This window comes from Osmia lignaria, chromosome 2, assembly GCF_051020975.1.
Source record: "Osmia lignaria lignaria isolate PbOS001 chromosome 2, iyOsmLign1, whole genome shotgun sequence".
In the NCBI taxonomy this organism is placed as follows: Eukaryota; Metazoa; Arthropoda; class Insecta; order Hymenoptera; family Megachilidae; genus Osmia; species Osmia lignaria.
Window position 1 is genome coordinate 6666550 of NC_135033.1, and position 11155 is coordinate 6677704.

Below are 11155 nucleotides of genomic sequence, written 5' to 3' on the forward strand. Positions count from 1 at the left end.
AGGATTTAACAGAGACGTAAGCGGGAAATTCAACGGAGGGAATTCGAGCGTGTGTCAACGCAGGTTTCCGTTTTTGCGCGAACATAGCCGTCAGTATCTACGGGCTCGTCTGTGGGACCTATCCCATGGTGTGATCGTGCTAAAGCCTGCTGCTCCATCCAGCATCGGGTGTAGTACGGCGCGAGAGGACAGCGTGTGCGCGGTCCCTCCATTCTCCGTCGTAGCCCATTATGTTGCCGTGAATGGAGTCCGCGTTCGAGTAGGAGATTCGAATCGGCACCCCGACCATCGTCGACACTTCGCCTCTGTTCGAACTGTCAATGGAGAAGCGAGCGAGACACGGGAACGAACGTTTCACGACAATGGAAACTCGCGCCGCGCTAGACGAGCCACTGGCTCCCTGTTTTTTTTTCTCCTCATCGACGCCTGGTTTGTCGATCACCCGACTGACACGTACTCGAGGAAAACGGGATATCGATGAAATAACCGCCTAACACGGACAATTTCAACGTTTTCGTTAGGAAACATCGATGTAATGGGAAATCTATCGCGAAAATTTCCGAATCGCTTTCAATTTTAGGGGAATTCGAAGACTATTAGGTTGTTCCATGTTAGGAGGTCTAACAGAATTCGATGCTTCGTCTACGTACACCTTGTCTAATAGATTTGATCAGCAAAGGGAGCATTAGAGCGTCGGGACAAATCGAGTGACAAATGAGTCATTTGCCGGTCGGAGCGGCAGCAATTGGATTTTTGTCAAGCTGTCTCTCCTCCCTTCCTCGTCTATGAACTCGTACGCTGCCGAATCGTAGACTCGTTCGCGCCCTGTCTCTAACTAAAGTGACTCTTATTGCTTTCTTTTAATTTGTGACTGCTCACACGTGCGGCCGAGTTCCCCTCATCGTCGTTGACGATTTCAACTCGCAAGCGACTCGGCTTCGATTCGATTGCCGGCTAACGTTATAAGGGCAGAGGGAAAATCGGTCCGTTGACGATCGGCGAACGGCCGTCCCTGCCGAATCGCTCCTCGAATCGTCGAAACGAGTAACGACCATTCGACGAACGGTAACGAAGAGCAAGTTCACCACCACCCGCGGCGACCAATTACTCGAGGGGAGGGCGAAGAATTTTTCAGGGGTTCTCGCGGACGCATTGTGTCTACAAGATCGTTATTTCTTGTCGATTTCGAGCATGCTGCCTCTCACGACGATTCCGTTGAATACCGGCACAATTAAGATCCCCGACGGGGGTAATGGGAACGTTTATTCTCTTCTTAATACTTCGATATCCCGTACCGGGGCTTTCGTATTTTTCTCATGATCGTCCCTCATTGAGAGCAACCTCATCGTTCGTTATCGATTTTATCCATCCGCAACGCGTGACTCGTTTTCTCCGTCCGTTCTGTCGTCCGTCGAGTTTCGTTCGTTTAAAGAAATCGATTATCGTTTCGCGTGGTCACTTTGGTTTTTAATTCGTTAACTGGACGAGACGAGTTAACTCGTCGTTTAGTCGTTTAGGGAATCCACGTTTTCTTGTCCTCTTCGTTTTTCGGTACAAGCGCTTTATTGATCGGACAGTTATCCATTTAACCGGTTAAATAAAATTATTCCTTCCTGAAGATTATTTTGACGATTAAATAAAAACAGCCATATTTGCCTTTGAGTATTTTTGCTATTTAGAATCACTAATTTGAATTTTTCAAAGCATAATTTTAAAAAATTTGAACTTTCGCTTGATTTAAAAAGGGAGACATTTTCCAACTTTCGGTCAACTGTTAAATTACGCTCACTTATCCTAATGAAGCAGTTAAAGCGTTAACAAAAATTCGAAAACTCGAGGGAATCGTTGGTACAAACGACGATAAAGCACTCGTCTCTCCGCAAGCTGAAACTCTCTCGTTCCATTTTCGAGCGCGCAAAGGTTGCCCAGGGCGATTTCCGAGCACAATTTTCCCCGGCAATTCTGATCTCGGTGGAAGCGGTAAAACCACTAATGCCGCATCCATTATAACGTCACATTCGATTTGGCATATCCGCAGAGGTACTCGGTGTTCGACAGCAAGCACCCTATCCAGCTCGCTAGGGGTGCGTAGACGCGGTGCAAGCCGCTCGAATTTCACCGGTGCAATTTCAAGACCACCTAGGCAACGCGTCGCTATTCTCATTCATATTCATTGCGTCAAAGTTGGCCGCGTGAATTTACGCTCCGTTGGCCGAACGGAATGAGCTGGCGAGCTTTTTCGATCGTCTTTGCGATCGATGGGGTTCGTTACGCTCGGACACCCTTGAAAATAAGTTCGGGCTGTAGTTACAGACACGCGTTTCATCGAGAAATATAATAGATCTATTTGAACACTTTTATAAACTAAATTTCATATGTTTTGCATTTTAACCCTTTGACTGCTGACCACTCCAGGCTTAAACATTCTGTGTGTACGAAATAAAAATTAAGTCAATAACACTTTTTATTTCATTTCATTTCAATTTTTTTTTTATGGTTTTATCACATCGTTATAATCTGATAACATACGGTGTGTAATTAGTAATATTTGACGCATATGTGTGTCAAAGGGTTAATAAGTTTTACATCTTCAGAATACCATATAGCACTGTAAATGATTTAACGTAGAGGGTGGCAGTTCTTGGGATTACGAGACACAATTAACTAGTTCTGATACATTTACTCTGCGTTACACCATAGTTACACAAGAATAAGCCGATAATTCTATTTCAAACATCCCGAAGCCCCCAGCTTCGCTTCTTCAACAAAAGGTTAATAACCGATCACTATACACCCTCTGATGCTACTTCCAGCAACGGAGGATCATTGTTGCAATCGAACAAATACAGAAATGAATATAAATGAGTCGAATAACAGTTGTCAGCTACTGTCTTATTCAAAAGAGCCGTAAAACGAGCTCGGTTCACCTTCGTAGATGGGTTCTGGGTGCGAAAGTTGGTATCGAAGCATGTATATTGTAGATGCACGTGCGACGAGAACCAATGGAACGGTTCAGGACTGACGCCTCCTCGATCGAGGGGGATCCGAAACTGCCCCAAGGCAATGTCCCGATTGGATCCCACATTTCCACCATTCCCAACCGCAGATAGTAATACGGGCTGTGTACGTGCAAGCACACAGATCTCTGAACACGCTCGGCAATGCCAGGTATTTAGTCGATCGACCGTTAATACGAATTCGCGTGGCTGACTGGCTGGCCGAATCGGTACGCTAATTATCCCTTGGTTAACTTTCTCGTGTTCGCCTGTGGCCGTCGATGCAGCGACTTTGCACGAACCCGATCAGTCGATGGATAAAATAACCAAAGGTTTGTTCTACGTCGCTTCCACTTTAATTGAAAACACGTTTTCGGAAAATTAACATCTACCGTACACAGCATACGTTCGCGATTTCTATTTTAATAAATCTAAAGGGTTTAAATTAACGACACTGAAAATTATTGTAGGAATTTTTCCGCTTAATCTAGTTTACTAATCTAGTAGGCGTTTAATTAAACGTTTAATTGCTCGATCGTTTGTATCCGGTTCACCGTTTGATCTCGCTGCGTTTCTTTGATTAAAAGACACGAATCTCCGGGTGACAGCGATCGTATTCATAAAGGAGTTTCCATATTTTCCCCGTTACAACATCTCGATGAACGAGAGTCGCGCTGATTGGATCGTTCAGCACCGGCTGTAATTAACAGGGGGGTAATTATCGGGAAACAAAGAGTGGGGAGAAGAAAGGAAGAGAGGAAGGATCGATTGTTAACTGAAGGATTTTGCGTAAGAATCGTCACAGAGAAGACACTTCGATATCGAGGAACTTGCAAATCGGAGCCCACTCGAATTGATTAATCTTATTGGAAAGGTTCGATCCGTTCTCAACGAGTGACGCCTAGCACAATGACGGACTTTATTGGCCCCGAGTCGCCGGTACAAACATTCGAACGAGAGAAAAGAGAAGGTCGCGTGTTCGTGAATTTGCAATTCCTTTTTCGCGTTTATCGGCGCGATTGACAAACGCATTGCCGAAGCGGAAAACCGCGTTGCTGAGTTTTTTCCTCGATCTCGAACAGCGTTCAAAGCGATCTTTCTCTGTCCTCTCGGCTCGATCGTCCGTCTCTCATCGATCGGTTAAAAGCACGCGGAGCGGGCCTAAAAATCGAGATTGAACGCGGCGCGCTCTCGGATCTCGTTTCGTTGGAACATTAACGCGAAACGAGCAAAGGCGATTCGAGGAAGAGCGGGGTCAAAGGGTGGCAAAGGTACGGGAAAAGCACGGAGAAAAACGGACAAGGGAAAAGCCGTTGGAGAGGCGAAGAGGAAGAGATTGGGCAAAGGAGGAACGAACGAACGAACGGACGGGCGTGTTTGGAAAGCGATGCTCCTGTCGCAAAAACCCCACACCGCGCTGGTAGAAGCGAGAAACGAGAAAACGTCAAAGCCCAGCACGCATCCTTTAATCCCTTAATCCACCGTTGCCTTGCGAGAACTCTCTCTTCGACACCGGAACCTGTGAATTTTCAAGATCTGCCGCTGCCACCGCGTCGAGTCGGTAAAAAGAGCGCGGAAGAGGATCGAAAGGAGAGGAAACGCGTCGAAAAAGAAAGAGAGAGAGCCACGTTAGGGGCGGGGGTCGAAAAGGAAGGAGACGTTTCACGGTTCAGACTTTTTTTCAGGGCTGCGATGCGGGAATTACCGACACGCTGTTTGAAATTAAAGCAAGAGCACCGGGGCAAAGGGTTGTGCACGTCGAATCGCCAACGTGTGTACACCTTCAAACCTTCTGGCGACACAGAGAACGAAAGAAGGAAACTCCTTGCTATAGGTTAACGTAAAGGTTCTTCAAGATATTCCATGACGATGCAAATTTTCCCTCGTTTCTCCTTTCACTCGACGTTTCTCGCTCGTATCCAAGAATGAAACGAAATTTAACGTTATACTTTCCTCTTATTTGTTCGTAACCTCCCTTCGCTTTGAGTCTCGCCTCCTTTCTCCCTGTGATCGTTCTTTCTTCTTTTAACCCCTTACCCCTCTTCCCACGCTTTTCCTCCACTATATTGCGTTTCCGTACGCGCGCCTCCAGCCGATATGAAAGACGAAATCTCCGAGGGCTTTTCCGACACGCTCTGCAAATAAAGCTGCGCAGTATTATGTTACTTGGAACATATGAATAGTTCTATCGGGGGATCGGGCAATATAGGTGAATCTTGCTCCCCCTATACTTTCCGATTTTTCCTTCCATTTTGCACCCCTACCTCGTGAAAAACTAATTTTCTTCAGCTACAGTTTCACGATCGTTAAGAAATTCTTCAAATTTATTACTGAAAAAGGCGCGATGTGTTTCTCTTGTTAAATCAATATTTTCATCCCTGAAGTGTAACATTTTCTTGATCCTTTGACGGACAAGACGATGGTGACCCAGCTACGATCTCAAAGTTTCGATAATAGAAAGGAAGAACATTTCGTTGTCCAGCGGCGAAAAAGAAACAGGCAAGTTGAAAGAAAACATCCCCGGGATCCAGAAAGCGTCGAAGAAGAACAAGATAGTCGCTTCTGGTTCGCTGCACGACACGCTAACTTTTTCCTCTCTGTCCCTGCTAGCTTCCCTGTATTTTCATAATCGATTTCGCGTCGAGGGTTGTACACGAAAAAAGAAGGGCGAAAGAGGGGACAATCGTAGCTGAGAGACGCGCAACGGATCGATGTGACGGCTTTTATGTCCGGTTTCAAGACACGGCGGGCACTAGTTTCCGCGACGATCGTCGCGATACCGCCGGGGAAACTCTTCCTTTTCCTACTCGGCTGAGATAGCCGGCCGATAAAAGGGGTCGAGTTGAATCAAACCGAACAAGCGAAACTGCCGTTCGTATTTCGACGAGCTTTCTCCGAACCGAGTATCCCCGATTTACGAGGACTCGAGTATAATTCAAAATCTATTTCAAAATGTCTATCATCGGTATAAAAGCCCTTTAGAATCAATTTCCCGTGCCATTTCTTCTCCCCGAGCTTCCCGAAGCGCATAAAACAACCCTTCGAGATGATTACCCTCGTTCGAGGTGCGAATTTCACGAGTTGAACGCTGTAAAATGGGAGAGAGAAAGGAAAAACAATACTCGTGAACAGGATTATTTGCACGTTTCGAAATTCAACCGTCGATGATCGTCGGCGTGACAAATTAGCTGCATCAATTATCGTCTAGCGGGGTTGCATTCAGCTTGGTTTTGGTTATCGCTCGCTCAGACAGCCAGAAGCGAACGTGTACACGGCTGTATGTTCGACAGCAGATCGCGGAAAAAGGTCGAGCTGCATATTCGCTTTGCATCGTATTTATACATATATATATATTTAAAGGCGAGACCACGCAGGACGCGATAAATACGAGGGCACAGCCAGTCGCGCGGGTATCCGTGAATGGGAACCGAGGAAGAAGACCGTTGAGCAGAGGCATGGTTCTTTTTAGTAATTAAAAATTACGCGCCGCGCGGCCCGTGTGCGTCAAAGCGAGCTGCTTCGTTAATATATATTCAGCGAGTACCTTTGGCCTTGCAAAAAGACGCGACAAAGTTAGTGACTATTTCCCTGGTTCTCCACCTCCTGGCCCCTTCATTCATGCCGCACCTCTTTCTTCTTTTCTTTCTTCTTTCCTTTCTACGTCACAGAAACAGCCACCATTCGACGATAATCTTTCCTGATTTTTCGACAGGAATTAGCGACGCAATCATAATTGCCCGATTCAAAGGTCGAACAATTTTCTTTCATTCCTTATTAGCTTTAGGATATTTTCTTCATTTTTGTTAATCTTCAGAAATATTATTTAAAATTTTTGTAAATATTTTAGTATTTATTGAAAAAAAAGAGATTTTAATTTCTTAATAGGGGACTAACTAATCCCTCTAACCCCTCATCCCCGCATCTACAATTTAAATATTATATATATGCCATTTTTTGAAATATTGGGTTTTCAGCCGGATCTGAATTGTGCTTTTAAGGCAAACTGATAATAAGTAAATATTGCACAGTTTTCTGGCGTAGGATATTTACACACCCGTATTGAAATTAATACCACACAATATTGCTCGGAGTACAGATTCTGTTTGTAAACGAATAGTCGAAACCATCATACACTTCAACCAGACGGTGGTATCAAGCTCGAAAAAATGGAGCGGTGAGAATCGGACACATGTTTCACGGTTTTCGGTTACGACCCTTTGGATAAGGTTTCTTGTTAATCGTTGTCCCTTTTTTTCTGTCAAAAACACTGTCTACACAATTCTAACACATGCAACTGTTTCACTTATAATGTTACAAATGACTGTATTTCTTACCATAAATTTACAAAAGATCATCTTTGTATTTTGGAAATAATTATTTGAATATTTTTAAACCTGTGAAGCAATGTCTTCTTGAAATGAAACACCCTGTATTTATATCGAGGAAATGGCGTACCGTTTAGTAGATTTCTTCGATTTATTCCTACTACTTTATCATAAACATTTTAATTAAGCCCACGAAGAATCGGCAACAGATTGAATGGTAATTTAATTTCCAGGAAGTCTCCGACGTTGCAGTTCGCTTTCAGTTCAATTCGCAGTCTAAAAACGTATTCACGGGATCACCTTTATTCACAAGTCTGTCAGCGATGCTCGGCTGGAATAATAAACGGTAGCCGAAGAGGTCGACGCTGCAACGCGGATTATTTTTCTGGCCAGGACATAAAGCTGTCAGGTACATCGTCCAGCAATCGTCACCTGCAACCGTAAATACGTGAGTTTGATACATCGTACTTTATTCCACTCGCATGAACTTTACGGAAACGAGCTGTAAACAAGACACGTGACGCATGAGTCCTCTTACAAAAGTAGAAACAGAAGGGGTGAGGAACATTTTACGGTGGTAACTCAGCCTCTCTATTGGCTGATTCTCACTGCGAAGAAATATCGACTGTCAGATTTTAACCCCTTTTACAAACCCTCTTTTAAAATTAACCCTTTGCAGTTGTTTATCTAGTTTTTAACCAATTATTGATTTTTGTTTCAATTGTTCAATATTATATTAAATATAGAGATTCGTTATACGTTATTGCAAAGACAACGGTACCATGCGCGATACTGCACATCTATATTTGGTACAATTATAAATGCGAGTACACGTTGAAAATAGCTGGAGACTACAGAGGGTTGAAACTATAATAGTAACGATCAATATATAAAGGTATGTGAAGATATAGCAAGGGTTTAAAATATTCTTCTCTTACACTATTGAAGCGAAAACAAATTAGCAGCAGCAAAAGTTAATTCTTTCCACTAGAAATTATCGATAAACATGAAGTGTTATAAATAACAAGAAACATTGGAATTTATATTTTTAGCAATTCATAAAATATTGATTTTTGCATAGCTTGAAAAAGTTATTAATAATTCAATATACTTTCTAAGAGGTTTTACTGCACAGATCATTGAAAATTCTTTTTTCACATTTTTGTAATACAACATTAAAGTAATAGCGTACTCTATACCTTTTAAGAACTTTTAAGACATGAAATGAAAGTATGAAGAAAAGTTATCGACGAAAACCAATCTCCTGAAAATTCTTCAAAACTACAGTCGATATTTCCTCATTTCTTCTGAGAATAAAGGGAAGATATTTTTCCTGGTATAGAACTGTCAACAAACAGAAAACAGCATTCACTTGGTGGATATATTTTATGCACACCCATAAACAAATTCATGAAAATATTTATATTTTTATTGAATTTTCAATTGTGCTGGATCACCAGTTTTTCATTCTTTCTTGTTTTATATTGGTTTCTGTTTTTTCTGTTTGAAAAACGTTCAAAAGAAGAACTGTAAAAACTAAATTGTAGGACTGTCTGTATTAAGGCTCCATTTATCACCTCGCGAAAAAAAAAGGAATGGCTTGTCAAAAAACTACAGGTAGAAATGCATTGAAAAGCGTCCAATGAATCGAGCCGCTGTGAAAAACGCAGTCCTTTTTTTCCCTGCATTTAATTTAATTTGCAAGCCAAGGGGGTTGAACGATTCACCGGAAACTTTAGTAATTGATTGTGACTTTATTCGCGCGTTTCGTTTTTGTTTCCGATGGACAAAGAGGGAAGAATTTATCCACCGTTCACGATTCACCTCTCTCTCTCTCTCTTTTTTGCTCTTTTTTTAATTTTTTGTTTCTCATCCCCCGAACGTTTAAAAACTCGCGCGACGATAAATCGCAATTGATGAAATTCATTGCGCATTCTTCTGGCGGATTCGATTGGTGGCACAATTTTATTCGAAATTTACGCGTCGTTGAAAAACTGGCTGCCCGAATATACGAACCGCGATGTTTCTGCCCGCTCTTTCACCAACCATGCACATTCGACGCTGCTCGCTATATATGAAGCGATGGCCTGAAAAGGGCACGCATTTTTCCCATCGCAATGATTTCCTCTCGTCAAACTGTTCATCTCTCTTCATCTCGTCATGCTGCACATACATTTTGGAAATCACCGCGATACAGCTATGCGCCGACTGCAAGGGAGAGCATCGACTGCTATCGGCTAGCTGTCTCGTGGTTGGGGGGCAAAAATATGATAATTATCAACTTTTGAGCCATAATCAGAAGAAAAATATTTTTCAATAATTTCAACGCATTATTTTCGACATTTAATATTTGAAATACGATTTATGAAATACGATTCCAAATATCTGGTGAAATAGTTGGTAATGGGAGCAAATGGAGCCATCACCTATGACTGAGTGATGGAACGTGGGAACATTTAATGGAACATCCGGAATCGTGGAAATAGAATTTAAGATTTTTGTAATAATTTCAAAGCATTAGTTTAGTCGTATTCGATATTTAATCTTTGAATAATTAAGGTGGTAATTCAAGTTACTGAACCACTCTTTAGAGGTTTTAACGATTTTACCGACGTTAATAACAAATGAACCTAGCAATACTGTAGAACGTTGAATAAAGGATTCGACGAACGAAAGTTCAATTAAGAGAGAAGCGAATGGAATTCTCTAGATATGGATTAGGCTAACAAGGCTCGCCGATCGAATTGAAGTCGATGTTACCGGTGAAAGGTTCCATTACGCGTACGCGAATCGAATTTTATCTCGACTATTCGTCGCTCGCATTCAATAAATTCAGACTCGCGATCGATTTCAATTCGGCTGTCTGTCGTGAATTCAGAGATAATCGGGGTCGAATCGAGGTGACACGAATGGTTCCTCGGTTGCAAAATTTCCTCGTTTCCCCGGGGGATTAATCGAGCGTGAAGCGTTTTGCATTCCGCATTATCGATCCGTGTCGCCCTAAAGTGTAGCCGATTAAAAGTTGAGCGACGCGTAACCTAGATCAACGTTGGCTTACCGAAAATTTTCCGGACTAATGAAATTCGTCGCTTGGTTAAGTCACATCATAAGCTTCATATTTATAGTAACCTAAATCTCCTCTGGGACAGACTGCGCTGAGTTTGCACACTATTGAACGATGCACAACTAAAGTTAGCATGGTAAAGTTGCAAGTATAAAGTTAGAGTCTTTGAGCTGGCCTATTGGATGCGTCGCTAAAGTAACTTTGTGCCTTTTATTTAATAACATCGTTTAATAGAATCTCTTATATTAATAAAATTTATATAAACATTAATTTAATAGAACGTTTAGTTAAATTTTTTAAATTACCCTTGTATTTTATACTCTACTATGACACCTCTATTTAAATGACACATGAATTTTAATATTACAATTATCATTTATTTTTATTGAAAAATTTTAAAAAGGTGCTTTTGTCATCTGGAAATAAATTTTCAGAAATATAATATTGTTTCAACCGGTCAAGTTGACGTAACCCTTTATCGTACACCACTGACGCGTGAACTATTTTTGCATGTATCTAGCCAACGAATAATTGGCTGTGTCGCGATTTTTAATCGGCCGCTAATTTTCGCGGACAAGAGTTGCCATAGCCAGTACCGAGCCTCGACCCCTCGGTTGCGATCGTTATATAATGTTTCGCCTTAATTGCGGATTCGACCCCTGACGGTCCGTACACCGGCTGGCTTGGCTGGCCTGCAACTCCCGGGCGATACACTTTTAATTGCGTCCAGATTTGCAATTTAGATTCCCCAGGCGCAGCCCGACGCCTGG